Below are 25200 nucleotides of genomic sequence, written 5' to 3' on the forward strand. Positions count from 1 at the left end.
ATTCTTTGGATTTTGTAATCTGGAATATGTACAAATATGTAATGAAATACCTTGGAAATGGGATCCAAGTGTAAATACTAAATTCACTTATCTCCCTTATATGCCTTATATAATATCTAGAAGGTGATTTAAACAGTTTTAGTGCATGTGTATTGTTTTGTGAATATGTGTGTGTGCATGAGAATGTATGCACTTGTGTATGTACTCATGAAGGTCAGGGGAGGCTATCAGGTATCTTGTTCTGTCACTTTTGGCCTTATTCCTTTGAGACAGGGTCTTTTACTGAACCTGGAGTTACCCTGGTGGCCAGACAACCTGGGCATCCTCCTGTCTCCAATCCCCATGTTTCTAAGGTTACAGGTGGTACACAGCCATGATTAGCTGTACCATGAGCTTTCAGAAGCCCTTTGGCCCCAAATAAACACATAAAGGCTTATATTGATTATGAAACTGTTGACCTGTGATTAGGGCTTCTTATTGGCTAGCTCTGTCTTTAATAACCCATTTCCATCAATCTATGTGTTTCCACGAGGCCGTGGCTTACCCAGTAATGGCTGGCATGGTGTTACTCCTCCAGCAGCATCACAACTCTAGCAAGTTCCTGCCTACCTTTCCCAGACTTCTCATCTCCTAGTCCCACCTTTATTGGCCAAACAGTATTTTATTCATCAATTGATAAGAGAAACTTATACAGAAGGACATCTCCCATCAACCAGCTTTTAAGTGGGTGCTAAGATCCTAATTCAGGCAGGCAGATCTTTGTGAGTTCAAGGCCAGTCCAGTCTACAAAGTGAGTTCCAGGATGGCCACAGCAGGGCTGTTACACAGAGAAACCCTGCCCTGGAAAACCCAAATCAAAATCAAAATAAAAAAAAAAAAAAAAAGAGCCTAACTACTCAGGAACTCAGGTCCTCATGTTTCCACAGTGAGTGCTCTTACACACTGAACTCCCTGAACTCCCTATGCATAAACCCTATACTTGTGTTGTGACTGAGACCTGCTGTATGAAATCAGGTATGGGATTTTCTACTTCAGGTAGTACTCAAAATGCTTCAAGTTAGGAATGTTTAATATGCATACTCAACTTTCTCCATTGCCCACATTCTCTCTTTCACTCTCAGTTAAAGAATGTATTCTTGGGGCTGGGCAAACGATTCACTGGTAACGTGCTTGTTGCATAAGTGTGGGACTTAAGTGTTGGTATAACCAACACTTAAAAAAAAAGAACAGAGAAGTAAAAGCCAGGTGTGGTGTTCAGCATCCTGGAACTGGAGGTGGAGATAAGAGGATCCAGGGGACCTGCCAAGACAGCCAGTGCAGCCAATCAGTGAGCTTCAGTTCAGTGAGAGACACAATCTCAAAAAACATAAATCAGAGAGCAACAGATGAGACATCTGAGGTCAGCGTGTGCTCTCCATATGTACACACGTGTGTGTGTGGGCATTTATACTGGGCTTTAAAAAGAATATATTTTTCAAATAGTTTGACTGTCATAAATTGTTTTCTATTAATTTCAAATGAACTTGCTGTAACAGTCTTGACTTTACTAATCAAATATATCAGTTATTACCTTACCTTGTCTTTTTGCTTTATAATCTATTTTGAATACTTAGTAATACTTGAATTTCACATGCAACATGTCTCTTATAAATTACAGTTATTATGTGTGTGTGTGTGTGTGCACATGCGTGCCTGCACATGTGTGCCATAGTATACATGTTGTCAGAGGATTAAATGTGGGAAAGGGTTCTCTACTCCTACCATGTGTGGGTCCCAGGGATCAAACTCAAGATGTCAGGGTTGGTGGCAAACACCTTTGCCTACCAAGTCATTGACCAGCCCAAATTTCTGAGTCATTAGCTAGCCCAAAATTTACTTACATTATTTTGAATTAAATCTATTTCTCAGGCCAGCAAGATGGCCCAGTGGTAAAAGTGCTTGTGTAAGCCTGGTAACATAGGTTCAACTCCCAGAGGCCACATCAAGAACTGACTCTATAATGTAGTCCCCTGACTTCCACATCAGAGTGGTGGTACACACACTAATGTCTCACAATTTAAAAAAGTTTAAATATGTATTTCTCTTATAAGTGTGATTTAGCTATGTTTCCTTATAAACAAATGCAGTCAATCTTTACCTATTTAGGAGTTCAAGCGCTTCCCAACACCACAGGTCTTAAATTTGGACTAGTTACGAGAAAGACAGCAGAATTCTTATTTATTATTATTATGTGTACAGGTGTTTTGCCTGCAATTACTTTTGTGCATCACATATATGCCTGGTCCTCTCAGAGTCCTGAAGGGGCACAGGATCTTCTGGAACTCTATGTTGGTGCTGGCAATCCAACCTGGGTCAACTAATAGTCTCTCAAGAGCCATCTCTCAAGCCACAACAACAGAATTCCTAAGTAACAAAAATGCATCTGCCATATTAACTTAAAGACAACTTATTAGCAGAGAAAAAGAAACCACATTAAGAGTTCAGCCTGGTACATACTGTAATAAATGGCATGGTCTTTTGTTTATATGGGCTTTATGAAATAATATATCATTTTTTTAAACTGATGCTTGGAATTTAAGTGGGCCTTGCCCACACTAGGCAAGTACTCTACCTGTGTGCTACATCTGCATGCCTAACTGAGCAGGGTGAGTTTTGTTTATGCATATTTCACTCAAACCCCTGTCATCCTTGGTTCCATTAATCTCACTACGGAAATTAGCAATATCCTCTTCTCATTGTAACAATCAATGGGCTGGCAGGTTTGATGGGTCTATGATCAACATGGGATCTGCACTGAAAATTATTCAGCTAGCCTGCCAATAAATACAGAATGCCTGCAAAGTTCTCAGTACGGCATTGGTATATTCTGGTGTCTGCTTCCATCTGTTGGTGCAGGGGTATGTATGAGAAATAGAGCTCACCATGTAACCCAGGCTGTATTCAAACTCACTATGTTACCAAGGATGGTCTTGACCCCTGATACTCTAGGGTGCTAGAATTCCACATTATGCTTTTTCCTTCTGCATGTTTATTTATTTTGAGAGGGGGTAGGAAGGGAAGGAGGGAGGGAGGGAGGAAGGGAGAGAGAGAGAGAGAGAGAGAGAGAGAGAGAGAGAGAGAGAGAGAGAGAGAGAGATTGAGGAGGGAGAGAATATATGAGGTCAGAGGAAAACTTTCAGGAATTGGCTCTTTCCTTCCTTCCATCATGAGGGTCCTTGGGGATCAAAAGTCATTAGACTCGGTGGCAAGTGCCTTTAAATGCTGAATGACCATGCTAGCCTCCTGCGCTGTTGTTTGTGGTCAGCAGTAACTGGCATTAAAAATGTATGGAATTATTTCAGGTCAAAAAAATTCCTAACGGCTTTAGAGTGATAACTTAGAAATGCCAGCACTAATCCTCTTAAGGACTCCAAGGCAAGTTATTCAGAATTTACAAATGAGAACAAAGAACAGAAGCAGGATAAGGTTATGCAGTTGTTGACCAGTCACAAGTGGGCAGACAGTAGTCCTCAGCAGCCTCCCCTCTTTAACTTTCCTCTAACATAAGTCAGGGCTACTTAGAAGGCTGAAGGACTAAACAGAAGGCCACACACATGTCTAATAACCACAGTCAACAGATGATCAAGAGGAAATGTGTGGTGTGAAAGGCAGCGAGGGAGTAGCACCCAGTGAGGAGGAGTTGTGCTTGCTTTGGGACTCTTCCTTCTTCAATGAGAAGATGCCATTTCTCCTGTGCTCAAAAGCAACATGTGTGTAAAAGATGGTGACATAAATCCCTGCTTAGTAAATTAAATTAAATTAAATATCCAATATGGCCCTGTCTTAGCTGCTCTTCTATTACTCTAAAGAGATACCATGTCCAAGGCAACACATGAAAGAAAACATTTAACTAGGGGCTTTCTTACAATTTTGGAGGATGAGTCTGTTATCATCATGGCAGATAACATGGTAGGAGCATGGTGGCACACATGGCATCAGACCATCAGCTGACAGCTACATCCTGACCCACAGACAGAGACAGAGGGTAACTCACTGGGCCCGGCATGGGCTTTGAAACCTCAAAGCCCACTTCCAGTAATAAGCCTCCTTTAAAGCTACACTTTCTAATCCTTCTAATCCTTTTAAAGAGTTGCACTCCCTTGTAAGCATTCAAATGTACGAGCCTTTGGAAACCATTTTTATTCAAACCACCACAGACCTAGGTTAATATTCTTCAAAGCAAATGTTCTTGGTAGTCATAAACCCAAGTGCTAAAAAATTGATATAACAGAGCAAAGCTACTAACCATTACCTGCTGCTTTGTACATACCAGATCATTTCTTAGGAAGAATATAGACCATTCCATTTTATATATTAATCATTGGATAAAGAGAATAGCCATAAAATATAGTCACAATCTTTGGAAATTTTAAGCGTGATCTGAAAGGTTTCTAATATAGGGTTCCAGTCACTTCCGCAAGAATTTATCCATCTAGATATTAAATGCATCATGGGTAATCATATTTCCAACAGTCTGTAAATGAAAGGACTGAAGAGGAAATTGACAGGAGCCAAGAGATGTCCAAGAAGAGATCTTGTCTCAAGGGTTTCACCTTGGCCCCCTTCATAATAGATAGCAACTCTGCATAATAGATAGTGACTCTGCACTTTTAACAATAAGAGAAAGGAGACATTAGTCAGAGATATTTTATTCATAAAATTAAGAAAAAAATTAACAAAACATCAGAGCCTATAAAAGACTGTTAGACAACTACTAATACTTAAGGGTCACAATTATGTAAGAGGGTGGAGAAAAGGAATATACTCATTTCTTCTATAACTCTAACTCACAACGCAACAGTAATCAACTTGCTAAGTGTCCTCCTTTTCCATTCATAGTAACAACCTATAGCACTGAACTTGCTTCCATTTCTTCTGACATGTCTGTTTTCCTAATTACTCATACTAATGATACATACCTATAACAAGCTCCCACTCAAATGATTAATTGTATGTGAACCATTTTGGGATGTTCACTGTTTTTTCCAGGATGTAGCCTACTCATCTAGGTGTCTATGGAAGCTTCTGAAATACCGATTTCAACTTTCTTTGCCCTGTTTAAATAGAAGCTGTCCACTGTGAGTGGTACCATCCCTGGGCTGGTAGTGTTGGCTGAACAAGCTAAGATGAGAACGCCAGTAAGCAACTCCCCTCCATGGTATCTGCATCAGCTCCTGCCTCCAGGATCCTGTCCTTTCCTGTTCCCAATTTCCTTCAATGATGAACAGTTATATAGAAGTGTGAGCCAAACTAATCCTTTCTTCTTCAAGTTGCTTTGGTCATAGTGTTTCATCACAGCATTAGGAGCCCCAGCTAAGACACTGGTTTAGAACTTTGACTGCATTCAACCACAAATCCAAAAGCTGAAAGTCTGTACCATTATTTGCATGGTTCCCATCTGAGAAATTTGAGACCTGTGCTCATTCCCCACCCCTACCCTCAGCATGCTTTTCTTCCATTGCTCCTCTTCCATCTGGAAGCTCATGTCAGTCACCCAGAGTGACACTTGACTTCCTCCCTCACTAGTACTCAAATATGTTATAGCTTATGCTTGCTTCCCCACCTCCACCTCCCGTTTGAGCTTCAGCCCCTGCCTGATTCAAGTCCTTATTCCTCCTATCAGGACTGCAGTATAATTTCCAAACTAGTTTCGGTGTCCTAGTACTCTGCTAGAAACACTTTCACTGTAATTTGTTTCAGAAGCAAGTCATAATGCTTCCTAAAAAATTTCAATTGCTTCCCACTATACTTGGGAAAAATACTTGGCAAGGGCATGCTGGTCCACTGAATTCTGATCTGTAATTTCTCCATGTTATATTTTTCAAAAGAACAGAAGGTGATCATGATAATTTGTCCTGTGCATTTTCTACCCCATGTTTAAACATATCTATATATTTTTATAGTAGAGGAGCATGATTTATTACAAAATAAATATATACACTGAAAATATAAAGTAAAATTATTTTTTTTAACTGACAAGGATATTCAGTCAAAAAGCTTAGTGACAAACAATTTTTGTTTTAGCCATACTGGATAATTTGTTATTTTTAAAAACATTGTGTGTGTGTGTGTGTGTGTGTGTGTGTGTATACAACTAACTGAGCTACTCAACTCAAGGATGGATATGCAGTCATTTTAACTCTTGACCAGTGTGTGTGTGTGTGTGTGTGTGTGTGTGTGTGTACAACTAACTAAGCTACCAACTAACTGAGCTACTCAACTCAAGGATGGATATGCAGTCATTTTAACTCCTGACCAGTGTGTGTGTGTGTGTGTGTGTGTGTGTGTGTGTGTGCAACTAACTGAGCTACTCAACTCAAGGATGGATATGCAGTCATTTTAATTCCTGACCAGAAGATAATGAACCTCATATCATTGTCAATATATGGCATAAGCAAGGAATTTAATTCTGGGACAAACTTGTTTAAAATTCTATAAAGTCTTAATAAGAGGCAAGCTGAAACAATTTATTTTCTTCTTTTCACAGCCTTCTTTAAAAAAAAAAAAAAGCATTGACAGCATAAACGACTCAAGAGTTTTATAGCTTAAAATAAATCACCTTAAGATACTGGGATCCATCAGCACTGAGATGGAACAGCTTTTGAAGCTGGCATGTTCCTTGAGAATGCTCATCTTTGTGTATTATTTCCTACACTCATTTCTTTCTGTTTTCACTGCATCCTGTACCCTATACTGATTTATACAAATAGTGCTGGGATTTTTTTTCTTCACTCCCAGGAGGCAATAGTTGCTGTGGAATTTTTATTGTTTTTTAAATCTCTTTTTTGGATTTTTTGCACTTACAAGAGAGAAAGAAGCCATTTAGCCTGCTTTTAAATTAAGCAATAAAAATTCTGTGACTATATTGCTACCCTCATCTGGTGCTAAATTATTAAAATTCTAATTATTTTTCACTTTGCAGAAGTTAAGAAGCAGTAATATGTTAAGTTGGTACACCATACCAAATGGTTTGATTTCATTTTTAGGAGAAGTACTCAAAATCTACAACAACCTCACAGGTAAAATTCCATCTTTAAAGGATTTCTGGGTTAGAAATATATCACTTTCAAATTTTAGTATAGTGTTTGGAAAGTAACAGAATAACTATCAAATTTTAGAAATTAGTATTACAAATAGTTTATATTGCATTAAATTTGAATATATGTTGAATGGTACTGGTTTGATTCTAGGAATTAGATTAATCAATTACAGTTCCAGAACTGGGCTAGAGGAATGCAGTACAGGTGGGCATCACATGTGAGCTAGTCAAGTGTATTTGAAACTAGAGAGTGAGAAGAGAGAAAGAATGCGCAGGGAATCAAAGGGGACACTGTTTTCTATTCGAATCCAACACTACAAGCACTGTAACAGTGTTGTACTAACTATGTAAATAAATAAAAGATGCAAGAAACCTAAAGTAGCATTCACTTCAGTCATTATTGGCAATTGTTCAAAATATCTACAAGTAGGCTGAAGGCTGGAGATGTTTATGCTATAAGAAACTTAACTGAGGATAACATATAAGACAATATATACAATTCTACTATACCAGGCTGACAAAGATAAACAGTTGGAAAGAAAAATGAGTAACCTTTATTGGCTCCATCTAACTTTGAAGGAAGTAGGGCTGGCAAAATCATCACCAACCAGAAGTATTATTAAAGTGTACCAAGACAATAATGCTGCTGTTTTTAGACAACAGCTTTTTAAGGTTTGAGATAGGTTTTTTTTTTTTTTTTTTTTTTTTTTTTTGGTATTGTTGCTGCTTCTGCTGAAGCTGTTTTTTTTTTTTTTTGTTTTGCTTTATTTGGTTTTTTAAAAAGAGTTTATGCAACCTTGGCTGGTCTGAAACTTGCTATATAGATCATTCTCTAATCTCTGCCTTTCAAAAACAAAACTATAAACATACTCATACACACACACACACATACACACATGCTTTTTTAACACGGGAAAAAATTATCCTAATATCTCTATTAAAAAATTATCAGCCTCATTCTACATAAGAATGGGTGTTGTCAATCAGTGTCCAGAATTGCTTAATGTAGCTAAGTTGAGACACTGGACATATTTCCATTATAGTAGATATTTTACAGTGGTGACAATGAGACCTGTAACATTTGCAAAGAAAACAAAACAAACAAAAACCCAACCAACCAAGCAACCCAAAAACCAACGACAAAATTATCCATGCTAGTTAAGGGGGTACACACCAGTAATCCCAGAAGTAGTGAGGATGATCACAGAGTTCTAGACCAGCAAGGACTCCACAACAATACCAGGTCAATTAGACACTCTTTTAAAAACAAAGAAACAACAATGAAGACAAAGCACACACCCTCCAATCTGTCCACTCACTCATTACACCAGCATTTACTGCCTGCCAAATGCACTGTAGGCCTTGTCTTTCCAATAATCACACAATTAATATATACTTTATTTGTTTACAAAGTTAGTACAGTGCTCTGGGGGAGAAGTAAGAGTGGAGGGGTACTGCATAGGTCTACTTTTGATCCTCTGAGAAATGACAATGAAAGCAAACTCAGAGTAAGCCAGCTAATGACAAGCAGGTATAGGGACAATGAACACAGATGGGAGAGGCTACATAGTTAACAACACAATGTGGGATGAAGATCTAGGTAAGCCCTTTGTTCAAAAACCAAGGATACAAGATAGAGCAGGAAACCAAGTGTGGAGGCCCATGCAGCTGCACAGGGCACATATCCATGGAAGGGTACCTGTTTGAGGGACTGCAAGTCAGTTTGGATCAAAGAGAATAGAGGAATTTCTAGCCAAGGCCACAGAGAGCACCAGTCTGGTGAGGGAAGGAGTTCCAGGAGCCCACACCACAGAGTGCCTGTTACGGTCTACCTCACATTCCCCACAACAATTACTAAGAGCTATTGTGCAAGCCAGGCTTATACAACCAGGCTGCCTGTGCTGAGTAAGACAAAGGAGGTCTCTGCTTTTTAAAAAAGACATTACAGCTAAATTAAAGCTTTCTTTAATTTATGGTCCAGTGTGCTTGGTTCTACAAGGAAAGTGTAAGCACCACTTATGGAAGAGTCAAGACATAAAGATTACTCACTTGGGGTGGGAAATTGGAAAGCAAATCTGCAGGAGAACTACAAACAGACTGAAAATGGCATTTGTCTGCCTTGACAGCAGTGATTTCACCACACCCCTACAGAACCAACAAGCATAGCCAGTATTCCTAAATGCCAGGCACTGACTGCTATATGTCTGGTATGATTTAATTCATTTGAGCTTGCCATTAATGAAGTAGACACTATTATTATCCTGATTTTACACATGAAGAAACAGGCACAAAGTGACTAAATAATTTCCTCAAGGTTATTGAGCTAGTAGGCTGGGGGTTCACTTAAATCTAGGCATCCCGGATCCAAAGTTCTGGTTTGCTACCTACCTTTTCAATATCATTGTATGTTGGATTTTGTTTTATTTTGTTTTGTTTATTTAAAATCATTATGTTGGGGCTAAAGAGATGGCTCAGAGGTTAAGAGGGCTTACTACTCTTGCAGAGGACCCATATTTGCTTCTCGGCATCCACACATTACCTCACAGTCATCAGTAACTCTAGTTCCTGGGGTCCTGACACTTTCTTCTGGCCTCCCTGGACACTTATACACATGTGGTGCACATAAACTCCCAAACGCAATAAACATACAGACTACTGTTGTAAATCATAATATAAATATATGATATACAAGATGTCTGATATGCATCCCCTAGTGGGGTTGCAACCTACAGACTGAGAACCACTAATCTAGAGGCTGACTCAGAATTTATAAAAGCCTTATGAATAGACTGAGGTTTGTTAATATTGATGGCAATTCCAGGTATGTCTTTTCTGATGATCAACTGGAGATCATGTAGTTATAGGTATCTTTTGCCTATAAGAACTGTGAGCACTTCTGGGCAGTGGTGGTGCCCCCCGTCTTTAATCCCAGCACTTGGGAGGCAGAGGCAGGCAGATTTCTGTGAGTTCAAGGCCAGTCTGGTCTACAAAGCTACACAGAGAAACCCCTGTCTTGAAAAACCAACCAAACAAACAAACAAAAAGAACTGTGAGCACTGAATTAATGGAACTCTGGGAGCTCACATTGGCTCCAGTGTTGCACCTGTCCCTTACAGATTTGGGGAGAACATGTATATGTTCATCAAGTCAATAGATGTCTATTGGCTACAAGGCACTATGCCAACAGCTATGAACAAAGACGGTTTGAAATAATTCTTTCATTAAGAAACTTAGATATTATAAAAGAAATGCTATCATAGGTTACAGGATAGCACACCTTTACAAATTCATGAAAAATTTGAAACAGAGTGGAAGGAGACAGAAAGTGAGGACTGTCATACAGGAAGGTTTTGTTACTACCATGTAAGCCTTGGGATTTTGGTAGGATAGTATAGGCATCTGTAGTTACCAAGTACTACAGACAGATATGCCATAGGTCTGTTACACACATTCTCATTGCCAGGTAGAAGGAATTTTCTGTGAGATAGTAGGAACCAATAGACCCAGACATTGTAGACCACCTGGCTAGCTAGGGCTTTAACATAAAATTCAGGCAGGGTCAGAAAACTCTATAAGCTACTTTTTTTTTTCAGTCAGTCCAATTCCAGATTCTTTCTGATATCTGGTAGTTAGTGGTTCAGAGACCACATTTTCTGAAATAAAAAATGGGCACATGGTCTTAAAAGATGTTTGTATCCATTCTGGATATGAGAAGCAATTTATATCATGAAGGAACCTAAAATTATTAACTATCTTTGTATTGTTTTGGTAGCTTACAGGAGTTAACAGGCAGAGTAAATCTCATCTATTTCGTGGTGTTGGGGATCAAATCCAGGTCTTTTCACATGCTAAGCAAGCATTCTACCAATCACCCCCATCCCTAGAACTCTCTTAAATGTCACAGGGCTGGAGAAATGGCACAGTGGCTAAGAACACTGGCTGCTCTTGCAGAGGACATACATTTTGTTAACAGTACCTATTTGATGACTCACAACCATTTTAAATTCCAGTTCCAGAACATTGACTGCCCTCTTTTGACCTCTGAAGGCACCAAGCATGGACATGGTAAACACACATACATACAGGCAAGACAGTCACATATAAAATAAATAAATCTTTTAAAAATTCTTTAAGTAATCATGAACCAGGCCTGGTAAATGACTGTAATCCCAGTACTTAGGAAGCAGAAGCACAAGGGTCAGGTGTTCAAGCTTCTCCTTGGCTACACAGCAAGTTTAAGGTCAGTGTGGGCTACATGAGACCTTATCTCAAAAAACAAAAATATGTGACAGTTGATCATCATTATCAATTTTACTGGAGTCGGAATCTCCTATGAAGCATACCTCCTGGGCATGTCTGGGGGAGTATTCCCAGACATGGTTAAGTGAAGAGAGAAGACTCATGCTGAATGTGGGCTGCATACTTAACTGGACTGAGATCCCAGACTGAATAACAGAGAGGGAAAGGAGGAAGGCAGGTGTACATAAGTGATTATATCTTTCTACTTCTGGACTGTGAATATAATGTGACCAGGGTCCTTATACACATGCTGCTATGCCTTCCCTACCTTGCTGGACTGTATTCCTTCTAACTGTGAGCCTAAATAAATCCTTCTGGCATTAAGTTGTTTCTTGTTAGGTACTTGGTCCCAGCAGTAAGAAAAGTGACTGAGAATAAATAAATACATTATTGTTAGGAAGTTACTGAGGTTTTCAAATGGAGAAGTAGGGCTGAGGATGTAGTTCTGAGGTGGAGCACTTACCTAGCATGCAAGAGACCTTAGCGTCTTGATTCCCAGCACTGGGGAAAACAAGTTAACACAAACTGAAGAAATAAAAGAGTCAAACCATGTTTTTTGAGACTGCTAATTTGAGGCTGGAGGTAGAGTTTGTCAAACATGAGGTGAGCTCTGGTTCGTTCTAGTACCCATGTAATAAGTCTGACATCCTGAAAACACCTAGCTCCAAGGGTCCAACTCCCTCTCTGGCCTCTGTGTATACATGTGCATATACTCACACAATCACATGTGTATGTGCCCCACACATACACATACACATGCATAAAATAAGCTTTAAAAACAATGTTAATCTGGAAAGGGTGTGTGCTGGGGTCTCTGCAAGCATCACAGCCAGCAGGGAAACAATCCATGTGAGGTGGAGAATGAAACCCGGGACAGCACCACTTCAGCAGGCACTGGGTCAAAACTTCCAGTTTGACCTCTCTGTTTATTTTCTTACACATTTAAATACAGTAAATTTGGGGTTGGGGAAATCTCCACATGACAATTATCACAACAAAGCTTTATGGGTGGCTACAGCAAAACTTCCTTGCAAAGAACACCTTTTTAGCAAAGCACCTGTGACCTTTGCAATAAGAATGAGTTCTATTGACTGATAAACAGTGCCCAGAGTAAGGGCCTAGAGAAGAAGGATTTGTAATAAGTATAAGCATAGATTCTATTGATGGATGATACCAAGTACATGGGACTTCTTTCATAAGGAAGGGATCTATTCACTGACAGACAGAGCTCAATATTAGGCCTACACCGTGCTCAGAATTTGGGGAGTTCATATACAAGCTGGCTCCATAGAAAGCAAAAACATCCACTCCTGGGTGAAAAGGCATCATTTCCTTCCCTTACAGAAAATCAGCCTTCTTTCTCTAAGCTGTGCCTCCCATCAACCTGTATCTTAAACTAAAACAATAAAGAAAAAGAAAGGCAGAAAATGAAAGAATATATAGAAAGTTATAAAACTAAGTCAGGAACAAAGGCCCCTGTGAAGAAGGCGACAAGAGAAAATGGAAGGGAAGGAAACAGTAAGAGAGGTTTAGGCCAAACTATTCCTCCTTTATTACTCTATGTGAGTCTAAACCACTCATGTAATAAGCATTGCTGGGGGCTGGAGAGATAGCTCAATGGTTAAGAGCATTGACTGTTCTTCCAAAAGACCCAGCACCCAAATGGAAGCTAAAAACTGACCGTAACTACAAGATCTGACACCCTCACACAGATAGATATGTACATAAAATAAAAATAAATAAATTATAAAAGTAAGCACTTTCAGCTATGATAAGCTTTTCCTGGGGTTTGAAATTTTCCTATACCTACTAGGATCCTTTAAGGTCTAAGGAAGATTTATTCAGGTAAGGGTATTCTAAATGTCTAGTGGTTCAAAAGAAATCATTTAATTAGACCACTAGAATAGCTAGCTGAAGTCTGTGTCCATAATTTCTCTGAGTCTGGGTATTAGGAGACATATGATGACACAGAGCTGGTAAATAGAGACACAGAAACCTGCTTAACAGAGAATATTTTTGTTACCCAGATGAGAAAATTGTGATAACCAATTAAAATGGCAGTTTTCCCTGCTATGTTTGACAGAGCCAATAATTATATCTACTCTGTGGAGTAATTTCTAAAATAATACATAAGAAGAAGACTACTGAGATTCTGTATGCTGTGCTATTGAAATATTCTATCAGAATTCATCTCTTTAATCATGGAGGAAGCAAAACTAAGAAAGAATTGAAAGCACTATGCATGATAAACTCAGAGTGTGAAGAATAAATACATAATATATTGAGACCAGCCCCCAAAATCACATTTTTGAAAAAAGGTACTATGAAAGTAACTCTAAAAATTGACTGGAATAACTTTTGCGTATAGACAAGATAAAAACATATTTGAAATCATGTTTTCCTCTATACCCAAGTGAAAGAGAGACCTAAGATCAATGGGTTCTGAGTGCTTCTCTGAGATGTGTACACTGTAGTATACACACGAACAACAGTTCTTCAAAGTCTGGAGTACAGTGGTGTTTACATCTCCTATGGAGAATGGAAGATGACAGGGAAAAGAAAATATGGAGAAATGTTTATTTCTGCTCTCAATTCCCTTTAACCCATCCAGCCTCCCCACGTTTCCATGGTAACCAAAGTAGAAGGACATACACAGTAGCCGGGGGTAAAAGCTCTCAATAAGAATGCAGCTGTATGAATTTCAGCTGAGAGCTGCCAATGACAGTTTGTAGTTACTGTTACAATTCCTAATTCATGTTTTCCCTAATAAATTCCTGACTTGATAATTTACCAGAGGATACTGACAAGAGGATAAATACAAGAAGCTAATAAGATTTTGTGAGGCTTAGTTTGTTGGTGTCTTTCATAGTTCACCTATCACATATCACTTCCAAGGGAATGCCTGAAAAGCAAACAGTGAAATATGAGATACTCATCAAGTCATTCTGATGTCACATGCTTCCTCCAAGCCAAGCACAGGATGTGTGGAAAGTATAGAAGAACTCATTACACTGAGTACAGATGGAGAAGAGGGGAGAGAAGGAAGACACAGGTCTGACTGAAACTATGTGGAAATTGTCAGCTATGCCCAAAGTTAGAACACTGAGCCCACTGAACTTGGCAAAAGTTCACATTCTATAAACATGTGGTATTGCTACCCAAACTCCTTGGACAGTGAGGTGTACCAGTATTTCCTTAATTATTGTCATTGAAAAGTACAAGGCAGGTATCACTAATGATCATTAATTTCCTCTGTATATCCAAGGGCTTTAGAATATATATGCAAAATGGTGGAAATCTGGATAACAAGGATTTACCTCAAGGTTATATATCTCATTGATAACTAGAAATAAATGCCATCACTTGAAATACATGGGAAAGCTGAAAAGAAAAAAAAACATAATTACACAGTTCAATTTTCTCTTTATGGTATTTTTTCACTCATTTTGGAGAGGCTGCTGTCAAAAACTGACTCAACTAATTCAGCCTCTTCTCAGGGGAGGCTCTGGAATACAGAAAGTCTTCCGACTTTCTAATAAGAATTAACAGAATGGATGTCAAGAGCACTAACTGAAGGAGGAAGTATTTAGTACACAGTTGGGGTTTAAATGGGCTTCCTACACTTACCACAATCTCTGTGGTGAAATTTTCAAGACAAGAATACAAAAATAATCTAGGGAGCAGCCCTCAGAAGTCTGGTTTTCACTGCTGCCATCAATGAAATATAATTGCGTTTATTTCAAGGAGCATGTATTTAAGACCAACATTTATAACTAGGTACTGGTAATATGAACATTTATGACTGAGTTTACAACTCATTCCGTGTGTGTGTGTGTGTGTGTGTGTGTGTGTGTGTGTGTGTATTACATATACATACATATATACCCATATGTATATTTGAAAAGAGTGTTGCTTTTTTGGTGGTGGTCTGAATGAAAATGGCCCCCATAGACTCATAGGGAGTGGCATTATTGGAGGTGTAACCTTGTTAGAATAGTGTGGCCTTTTCGGAGGAAGTGCATCACTGTGGATGTGCTTTGAGGTTTCAGAAGCTCACACTACGCCTAGTAGCTCATTCTCTCTTGCTGACACCTGCAGATCTGAACATAGAACTTCAGTCATTTCTCTAACACCATGTCTGCCTGCATGCCACAATGCTCCTGGCCATAAACCTCTGAACTGTAAGCCAGAACCAATTAAATGCCTTCCTTTATAAGAGTGTCATGGTCATTGAGTCTCTTCACAACAATGAAACCTTAACTCAGACACTGTTTCAAAATTAATCTTATATAAGAAATATGGCATTTCTCCTTCTCCATCCCTCACAACTACAAACCTTGATATATGTGAGGGCTGTTCTAAGATGATTTGGGTATATAACTTAGAGTATAACATACAATTTAAGCTACAAAATACAAGTTCATACTTGAAAAAGATGCAAGTAACTTCTTGAGCCTAAGGGTGACTCTATCAACACAGAATATAAGTAACTAATAAAATCTGTTACTTCCTAACTCTCGGCAAAAATTTTATTTCTCTTTCCAAGAACAAATTGTTACTGGATAACATAATAATTGTTAGCTTTTAGAAACACTTTGTTGTCTCTATAAAAAATACAGTAATTTAGATTCATTAACATAAATAGAAACCACTACAAAATTTGCCAAGTTAAAGAATGCTTAAATTTAATCTCTTCCCATTAAAAGCTTTGACTCCATCAATTTTACTTCCAGAACAATTGGTTGGCTTAATTTTGAGGTATATTTTCCACTAAGAAACAAAGTTAAACCTAAAACAAAAGACTGAAAAGTCAGTTAACTGGGCTCATAAAGACATATTCCATACCAATACTCAAGATTTTTATACAATTATAAAATGTTAGTATCATAACTTATAGGAATTTAACAAAACACTGATTTCTCAAATGAGAAATTCAAGCATTTAAAATGTATTAAAAATATTTCAGAATTCTACATTTCTATACTTCTTTTTTCAATGCTAGTAATTTTCTGAGGCATGGTTTAAAATATTATTTATAAATGAAAATACATAAGGACCAGGAAACATTAAGCTGAAGTCCATATTAAGCAATTCATTTCCTACTCTGACTTCATAGGAATATATACAGTTGTGTTTGTATGTTATTTCTAATCCGGAAGCCAGACTAGGCCTCCATAATCTCAAAACAACTTACTTATATAACATAGAAACCGAGAATCCAAAAATATTCACAAAGCTTTGTAGAGAAAAGCTGTAATATGGGGCTTCTATGAAAACCCAGAGCAAAGGATCACCAGCCTATAATTCACACCACCAGAAGAACTAGGATACAAGGTGTATTCTAAGAGATTCATATAAAGTCCCTCACAGAACTGGGAAGGGACAAATCCCCCAGAGCACAGGGGAAGTGGGGGGGGGGGCAGCGAATGGATAGAGAAGTAGGAGAAAACTAGGGGGAGGAAAGGAAAACACATGCGACTAGGAAGATTGAGCCCTGTTAAGAATAGAAGACAGGAGGGAGGGAGGGAGGGGGGAGGGAGGGAGGGAGGGAGGGAGGGGGGAGGGAGGGAGGGAGGGAGGGAGAGAGAGAGAGAGAGAGAGAACATAAAAGAGGGAGCCAATATTGGTTTGAAGATAAAATTGAACAAAAAGAAAGGTCTAGAGAACTACAAGACTGCTGCCAACTGACAATTTGAGCATCCATGGAAAGGCTACCATAAATGTCCTTCCCGGATAGTGAGATCAACAACTAACTTCTCCATGGAGCCCTCATCTAATGCCTGTTGGAAACAGAAGCAAACACCCATACCTAAACACTGAGTCTAACTAGAACCCAGATGCAGATGGAGAGGACAAGACCAGGCAGCAGAAACACATAGAGACAGCTTACCTGAACAAGGAGGAGCTAATGGGCCCCCAGACTGACAGCTGGGAATCCAGCATGGGACTGACTCAGGCCACCCTGAATATGGGTCTCAGCCAGAAGGACTGAGCAGTCTGAGGGACCTCAGACAGTGGAGCCAGGATGTATCCCTGGTGCACAAAAGGACCTTGCAAAACATCCCCCATGGAAGGATAACTGCCTTAACCTAGAGACAGGAGAGAAGCCCTAGTCCCTACTTCACATGACCTGTCAGATCTACATGACCTCAACTGGATGGCATTTCCTACATGTGGAATTGGGGTGGGGGGATGGGAGGGGAGGGTGGTTAGGGTGCATGTGAGAGGGCAGAGAGGGTAAAAGGGAGGGAGGGGGGAGGGAGGGAAGGAGGGAGAGGGAACTGGGACCGACATGTAAAATAATAAATTAAATATAAAAAAAATGCTTTGACTCCAAAATTTAAGTTGAAGGACAAGTTACTGGGGAAAAGGATTTCTATTTTTGTTTCCACAGAAAATGAAAAGCTGTGGATTCCTTCCAGACTAATGTGGTTTGATCAAGCCAGACCGCCTGAAACAGAGTACCAGGTGATCCTACATTCAAAACAGCTGGACAAAGCAGCCTTGCAGACTATAGCCAGGATTTCTGTATCTTTTTAGAATCCCCCATTGACAGTGCCCCTTACCAGCAGGAAGTAGTTTGGAAAGAACAACGCCCAAATTCCCCAATATTGTCTATAAATGTTTGTTTTCATTTAAATGGACTTGGTTATAAATAAATAAATAAATAAATAAATAAATAAATAAATAAATATATAAATAACAACAACAGAAAAAAACCCAGAAATACTAAATTACCTTTGTGTGCGTATGTACACATGTTCATGTGTTATATGCATGTGTGTGTAGATGCACAGGGATAACAGAAGTGAATGTTGCCTGTGTTTCTCAGGCATTTTCTATCTTAGGTGTTGAGACACTGTCTGTACCTGAACCTTGAGTTTGTTGATTCTGCTAGCCTGAATAGCCAGAAAGACAATAGGATCTTCCTAGCTCTGCCTCCCCAACACTAGGGTTACAGCTACACAATAAGCTGGGCTTGGATATTTTTTCCTTTTTTTTTAAAACTCAAATGCTGGGAATCAACTCAGGAGGTTCCCAAACTTTTGTTACAAGTACTTTACCACTGACCCATCCCTCCCCCCCATCAACTATCTTTCTAAAGGAGAAATCAACCAGCTGACATTCCAAGGAACCTGAATGGAAAATCTTTCTGTCACCTGGATGCTTTGCTGACAGAAAAACCACAGGATACAGGACATCCTTGACCTGACTCAGGAATCTAAATGAAGTACACGTTACTTAGCTAATCCAGATGAGGTAAACATTTGATATTAAATTGTATTCTATTAAGAGCATAATGATTTTTCTTGCCAGGCAGTGGTGGTGCACGCCTTTAATCCTAGCAGTTGGGAGGCAGAGGCAGGATCTCTGAGCTCCAGGCCAGCCTGGTTAGCCAGAGCGACATAGAGAAACCTTACCTTGAAAAACCAAACAAACAAAACCACAATTTTTATTATGTATTTATGCCACTTAAGAAAAAGAAATAAGGAGCCAAGAGAGGTGGCATGTGGCTGCAATCCTAGTATTTGGAAGGCTAGAGAGTTAGAGGCCAGACTGAACTACACAGTGAATGTGAGGCCAGTCTGAGCTGTGTAGTGAAAGCCTATCTCAAAACACCTGAATTAATTAAACTCTGCTTTCGTGGGTGTGCTTTAAAATCTGGATGACTAAAGAGTATAAAATATCTAAATTAATTAAATAAACTCTGTTTTCATGGGTTTGGCTAAAAAAAAAAGTAGATGTCTGAACAACATATTCAGTGGAGGAAGGAAACTGGGTCCATGATATGAGAGGGTGAGCATGCAGACAGATGGTCGGTCCAGTATGCTATGCTGGAGCACAGCAAGGAGGAGAGAGCATTTATGTAGAATGGCAGTCTGGCAGGAGTGTGCAGGGGCCCAGGCAGAATGAGGAAAGTGTCCATGGGAGTGCACAACTTGGCATGAAGACTTACAGCAGGGTGGAGAAGACAGCTGCACAATTCAGGGGTGGCAGCAGGAATGGCAATTTGGCACATCTAGGAAGACTTAGCAAATAAGTTACAGATCCAAACTTCTTAGTGCTGTCAGAGAAATATAACAGAGAGAACACTGGAATGAGCTCCATGGTACTGAGTTGTAAGGGGAAGTAACAATGCAAAGCCAGTTTTCAAGCATAAGATTAGAAAAGTACAAGTGCAAATGTGCGTATGTGAGTGTATGAATCTGTGTGTGAATGTGTGAGAGTATGAGTGTGTGTGTGTGAGAGAGAGAGAGAGAGAGAGAGAGGGAGAGGGAGAGGGAGAGAGAGTATGTCTTTGACATCTAGCACTGTCTGCTTAACTGACCCAGAAATATATGGAGCCCAGAAGTAATAAACATATATTGTATATATCTTGGTTTCTAACTACTGCTGTCTTATTAAAGAATCAAGGTTACTTGGAATACAAAACGATCTTGAATGCTCTGAGGTTCTACAATCAAGTTACATTCCAAACAACATCAGAGAGGCTGGAAGACAGTTCCTCGAATAAGAACACTACATACAAGCATGAGGATCTGAGTTTGAATCCCCAGCACCTATGTAAAAAGCCAGGTGCAACCCTATAGTGGAAGCTGGTGTTGTGCAAGGACAACAGGACTGAGGGGGCTTGAGGGCCACCAGTCCATCTGAGGTTCAATGAGAAACTCTTTCTCAAGGGAATAAAACAGAGTGCTCAGTGCCTTCCTCTGGCCTCCACGAGTGGACATATACCACATAGATATACATACCTAAAAAATTTCAAAAAAAGCCAGGCAATGGTGGTTCCCACCTTTAATCCCAGAACTCAAGAGGCAGAGGCAGGTGGATCTCTGAGTTCAAGGCCAGTCTGGTCTACAAAATGAGTTCCAGGACAGCCAGGGCTACACAAAGAAACCCTGTCTTGAAAACAAACAAACAAACAAACAAACAAATGTGAAAGATCAAGAAATTGTTTCAGAGCTGGGTAGTAGTGGCGTATGCCTTTAATCCCTGCACTCAGGAGGCAGAGGCAGGTAGATCTCTGTGAGTTCAAGGCCAGTCTGGTCTGCATGAGCTAGTTCCAAAATATCCAGATCTATTACACAGAGAACCCCTGTCTCAGAAGGAAAAAAATGTTTCAGAATGGGAATGGCAACAGCTAAAGAGAGTTGAACATTGGTGCTGCCACTTAGCTCTTTAGTAAATTCTTTCAATTAATTATCTTTCTTTGAAAACTTAAAAGGACCAACTCTCTGGAGTGGTTTTCATATAACCCTACACAGAGAAGGAAAATTTCAGGTGTTATCTCAGGGTCCTCTCCACTTCACTTACTCTACCATATTTCCTGCAAGCTTACCTATAATCCAGAACTCACTGTACAAGTGTAGTTTAAAATTTTACTGACCAGACAAAAAGCAAAAACAAAAACCCGTACATACATAACCCAATAAACAATCAGATGTTTTATAACTAAATTCTTATTTGTATGGTAAGAAAGCTACTCTCAAAATCCATGCCTATATCTAAAACAGGAGTCAGGTAACATCTTCAATCAAGAGGCCATCATATGCAGTCATGTAATACTTGGGCATTTTAAAAGTTAAATATCAATGAAGTCTTCTTTTTATTCTCTATAGTTAATACCAGACTGATGGGAAAAGGTATACTGTATAGCATCATCCTTCAGCATGGTGACCCTCCATCTAGGCCACCCTGAACTGTTTTCATGGCTTTGGTTATAACTGGAAATTTGCTGACTAAAGATCACTTCATTATTTGCTCTAAAGTAAAGGATGATTAGTTTATTTTAAATTTAAAGATCCACAGCTTACCAATTAGTTAGAATCCTTGAAAAAATCTGTAGACAAAAAGCAAAAACATAACTACAATAGCTTGCCAGGTCAAAAGTAAATTAGCTTCCAAAAATGAAAGCAAATGAGGGATAATTCCAGCATTGGAATTTTAACGTTGATAAAATAGGCAAGCACAAATCTACATAGATGACAAATGAAATACAATCCTATTGGAGGAAGTACAAGAACTACATGTTCCTTGTAAGTCCATCCTTGTTCACCATTTCTACCTAGTACCTTAAGTCATACATGAAGAGCTCCTTGCCTTCCATCTTCCTCTCATGTGTTCCAAATGGTCAAAGTGACTACTACTTCAGACATGGTGTAGCCTAGTGAAACATGTGGCAGTCTCTGCTGTTTCTCTATTCTCTTTATATAAAAGCATCTAAGTCTTACAGAATCAGAGCAAGCTTTGTTTTGGCTAAGGAGTACTGGCTTCTATTCAGCTTCAAAGATCTCACAAAGAAAGAAAGCCCTGACAATCAATGGAAAAGGACAATCTGCTGGACAGTATAAAAAATGACTTCCCTTATGCAACACTCAAGTCTAGGTTGGAAATAGAGTACTGGAATATCAGTCTCACCATTAGCAGCAGGGATTGTGAATTTTATTTCAGAGTATCATACAAAAGACATCCTTTCATCATTCCTTATGAAACAAATGGGAAACATCCATCACATAAAGGACTAAGTCTTGTTGGACACATGTTCTTTACTGCCAACTCCCAGCATTCACTCAACTGGAGAAGGTCCAAGAACAATGTGGAGTCTTCTAAGAACCAATAAAATTATGCACTAAGCGCATCCACACCACTTACTGTTTCAGTCTGTCTTAAAGGAGGACAATGATGGAATGATTTTTTTTCTTTTTTTAATTATTACAATTCACACTGCCAGAGAAGCTAGGAAACAAGGAGGACCCTAAGAGAGACATACATGGTCCCCCACAGAAGGGGAAAGGAACAAGATTCCAGGAGCAAATTGGGAGCACGGAGGGGTGGGGGAGTTACGAGAAAGAGAAGGGGAGAAGAAGGGGGGGGCAAGGAAGATTGAGTTGGTGGAAGAATAGAGGAGAGCAAGAAAAGAGATACCATAATAGGAGGAGCCATTACAGGTTTAAAGAGAATCTGGCAGTAGGGAGGTAGAATGATTATTAAATGCTACTTCTTTGTGACAATTTTGTTTGTCAACTTGGCTGGGTTGGGAAAAATCTGGTAAATTAGCTTACTCACAGATATGAACTAGGGATAAAAGGCTTCTCTAAGGTGAACAGCAGTATCCCCTAGCTTGGACCTGGAAAGGGCACACAGGAAAAAGAAAACATTTTCCCAGTCTTTCAGTCCCCATTTCAAAGTCAAGGAAACTGAGGTCAGTCTAATCAGCCATAGACCTGGGATATGTTAGGTTTCTTTCATTTCCAGTTTTGAGCTCTTCCCAAAACATGATTCTAAACTGCAGAAGCTTCTTAGTAGTATTCATTCAAATTGCAGTATATTAGCATGGCAGGACTACTTTGTATCCAAAGTCAAGTAATTTCATTTCTGTATATAAACAAAATACCCTGGTAACTCTGGTACATGACAAGCCCACGTTTTTGATGTGAAAAATTACTACATGAAGATAGTTTAAAAAATGTAAATGGTGAAGTTCTATATCTATAGTGATTTTCATACAACAAATAAAAATAGCTATTTCAGTTTTTTAAAAACAAAATCTATTAAAACACTGATTACTTCCACTACAACTTACCAGTTATTAAACTGTGATAATCTCTCTGACAGCAGTGTCTGCTTTTTTTCACAACAGTTCTTCTACAGTAAATGCTCCATGTTCAACTTCATCTGAGACAAGGTCTCATATAACCCAGGCTAGCTTCAACCTGCTGTGTAGCTAGGACTGGACTTGAATTTCTCTTCCTCTTGCCTCACTTCTTAAGTTCCAAGATTATGTGAGTAACACCATGATATCTGCCAATGTTTTGTTTTTTCATGAACTATATATTTTATCTATGAAAAGTCATAAGTACAGCCATATGTTTTAACCATAGGGATATAGTCTGATAAGTGTGGCCTTAGGTGATTTGACATTATTCAAACATCAGTGTGTATACTTATACAAAGACTGTTACGGTATCACTATATTCTTTATGAACCCATGTAGTCCATATAGCCCATCACCAACTTAAATGTCACTAAGCAGAGCACAACAATACAGCTAGATATAATTTTTATATAATTGGAGGCATAATCTGAGAATTGCCAGCAAATATATATTCCCTTGACATGGACTGAGAGAGATGCTGAAGTGCTAATCAGCAATGTAGTATTTTGAAGAGGGTTGTTGTGAGCTAATTGGGTCCAGAAGAGTTCACGAAGGCAGAGTACACACAATATGCTTAACATTTTGATACAGAAATGGCTTTTCATCTCTGATATAAAGCAACAGGTGATAGGCAACTACCTACAGACCATGAACAAGGCCCTCACCATTCATGAACTTTGCCCTTGAATGTCCTAGACTTCAGAACAGAGAGATGTAATTATCCATTCAGTCTTTGATATTTTGCTATGGCAGCCTGGGATGACTAAAATATTCCAGTTGATGGAGCCTTCAGATACAAAGTACACATCCAAGTTTTCTTTCAACTATAATCACCAGGGACAATTTTTCACCAATGGAGTGAATAAAGCTGTGTCTTGTTTTCTTTTCTCAACTTGACACAAGCTGGAGTTATCTGGGAAGAGGAACCACAATTAAGATAATGGCTCTATCAGATTGACTGTAAGCAAGTGTGGGACATTTTCTTGATTGCTAATTAATAGGGCAGGACCCAACATACTCGGAGTGATGCTACTCCTGGACAGCTGGCCCTGGGTGATAAGGAAAACAAACTGAGTAAGCCATGAGGGACAATGCTCCTCTGTGGTCTTTGCTGCAGTTCCGGCCCTGACTTTCTCACAGTGACAGATGGCTACATGGAAGCAAAAGAGGAAATAAACCCTTACCTCCCCAAGTTGTTTTTGGTCATGGCACTTTTCATAGAAATAGAAACCTAACTAAGATAAAGTGGTATGTGAATCTTCCTTCAAAGGAAGAGATATGCCCCCAGTCTTCATTCTGTCTGTTCTTTCTAACTAAAATATGGACTGAGAACATGTGTAATAGGCATATTTGATTCCACAGGCTAAGGCATCATCACTTAAGAAAACATAGCACACCTCACATCTTATTGAGGAGCTACTAGCAGTGGACAGACACTGGGTAAGAAAAATCATTCTTCCTTGAGGGTGCTCCCACTGTTCAGTTTCCCATTCTCTAGTGGATGGTTAAATACTCGTGCACGTATGGACAACACTAATTGAACTTAATAGGTTGTCAAAAATGAAACCAAACAAACAAAAATAAACCAAGAAAAAGGCAGAAAGGTCAGTAGCTGAAGTTATGGAGACGGGAAGGAGACATTGTTTGGGAGTTATACAAGGGAGTTGGAGGAAGGAAATGGAGGGTATATATGACCATTTGTCATTGTACACATGTATGGAAATTTCAAAAATAAATAAATTATAATAAAATAAGAGGGGGCTGGAGAGATGGCTCATCAGTCAAAAGCATGTACAAGTTCAGTTCCCAGACCTTAACTCCAGCTCCAGGAGGATCTAATAACCCTGGGCAGCCAAGTGTGAGTGCCTATGTATTCTCTCTCATTATGTGTGTCTGTCTGTTTGCCTCTCACTCACAAACAGGACAGGCAGGGCTACACAGGAAAACCCTGTCTTGAAAAACTAAAACCAATCAACAAGCACTGGTTTTTGTTTTTGTTTTCTTTAAAAGATATTAATATAGCTGGGCAGTGGTGGCTCACACCTTTAATCACAGCACGGGGGGGGGGGGCAGAGGCAGGCAGATCTCTGTGAGTTCAAGGCCAGCCCAGTCTACAGAGTGAGCTCCGGGCAGTCAAGGCTACACAGAAAAACCCTGACTCAAAAAC

At 39.3% G+C, this 25200-nt stretch overlaps 1 protein-coding gene and 1 non-coding gene across 4 annotated transcripts in view; one reads left to right on the forward strand and one right to left on the reverse strand.

Moving 5' to 3' along the window:
- Positions 1–25200, reverse strand: part of Rabgap1l (RAB GTPase activating protein 1 like) — a 569277-nt gene that overhangs the window by 45962 nt on the left and 498115 nt on the right. The window lies entirely within an intron of this gene.
- Positions 8029–8161, forward strand: LOC127223785 (small nucleolar RNA SNORA1). Its single transcript, XR_007834664.1, has one exon. It is a non-coding gene; the product is annotated as a small nucleolar RNA SNORA1 (small nucleolar RNA).

This window comes from Phodopus roborovskii, unplaced genomic scaffold, assembly GCF_943737965.1.
Source record: "Phodopus roborovskii unplaced genomic scaffold, PHOROB, whole genome shotgun sequence".
In the NCBI taxonomy this organism is placed as follows: domain Eukaryota; kingdom Metazoa; phylum Chordata; class Mammalia; order Rodentia; family Cricetidae; genus Phodopus; species Phodopus roborovskii.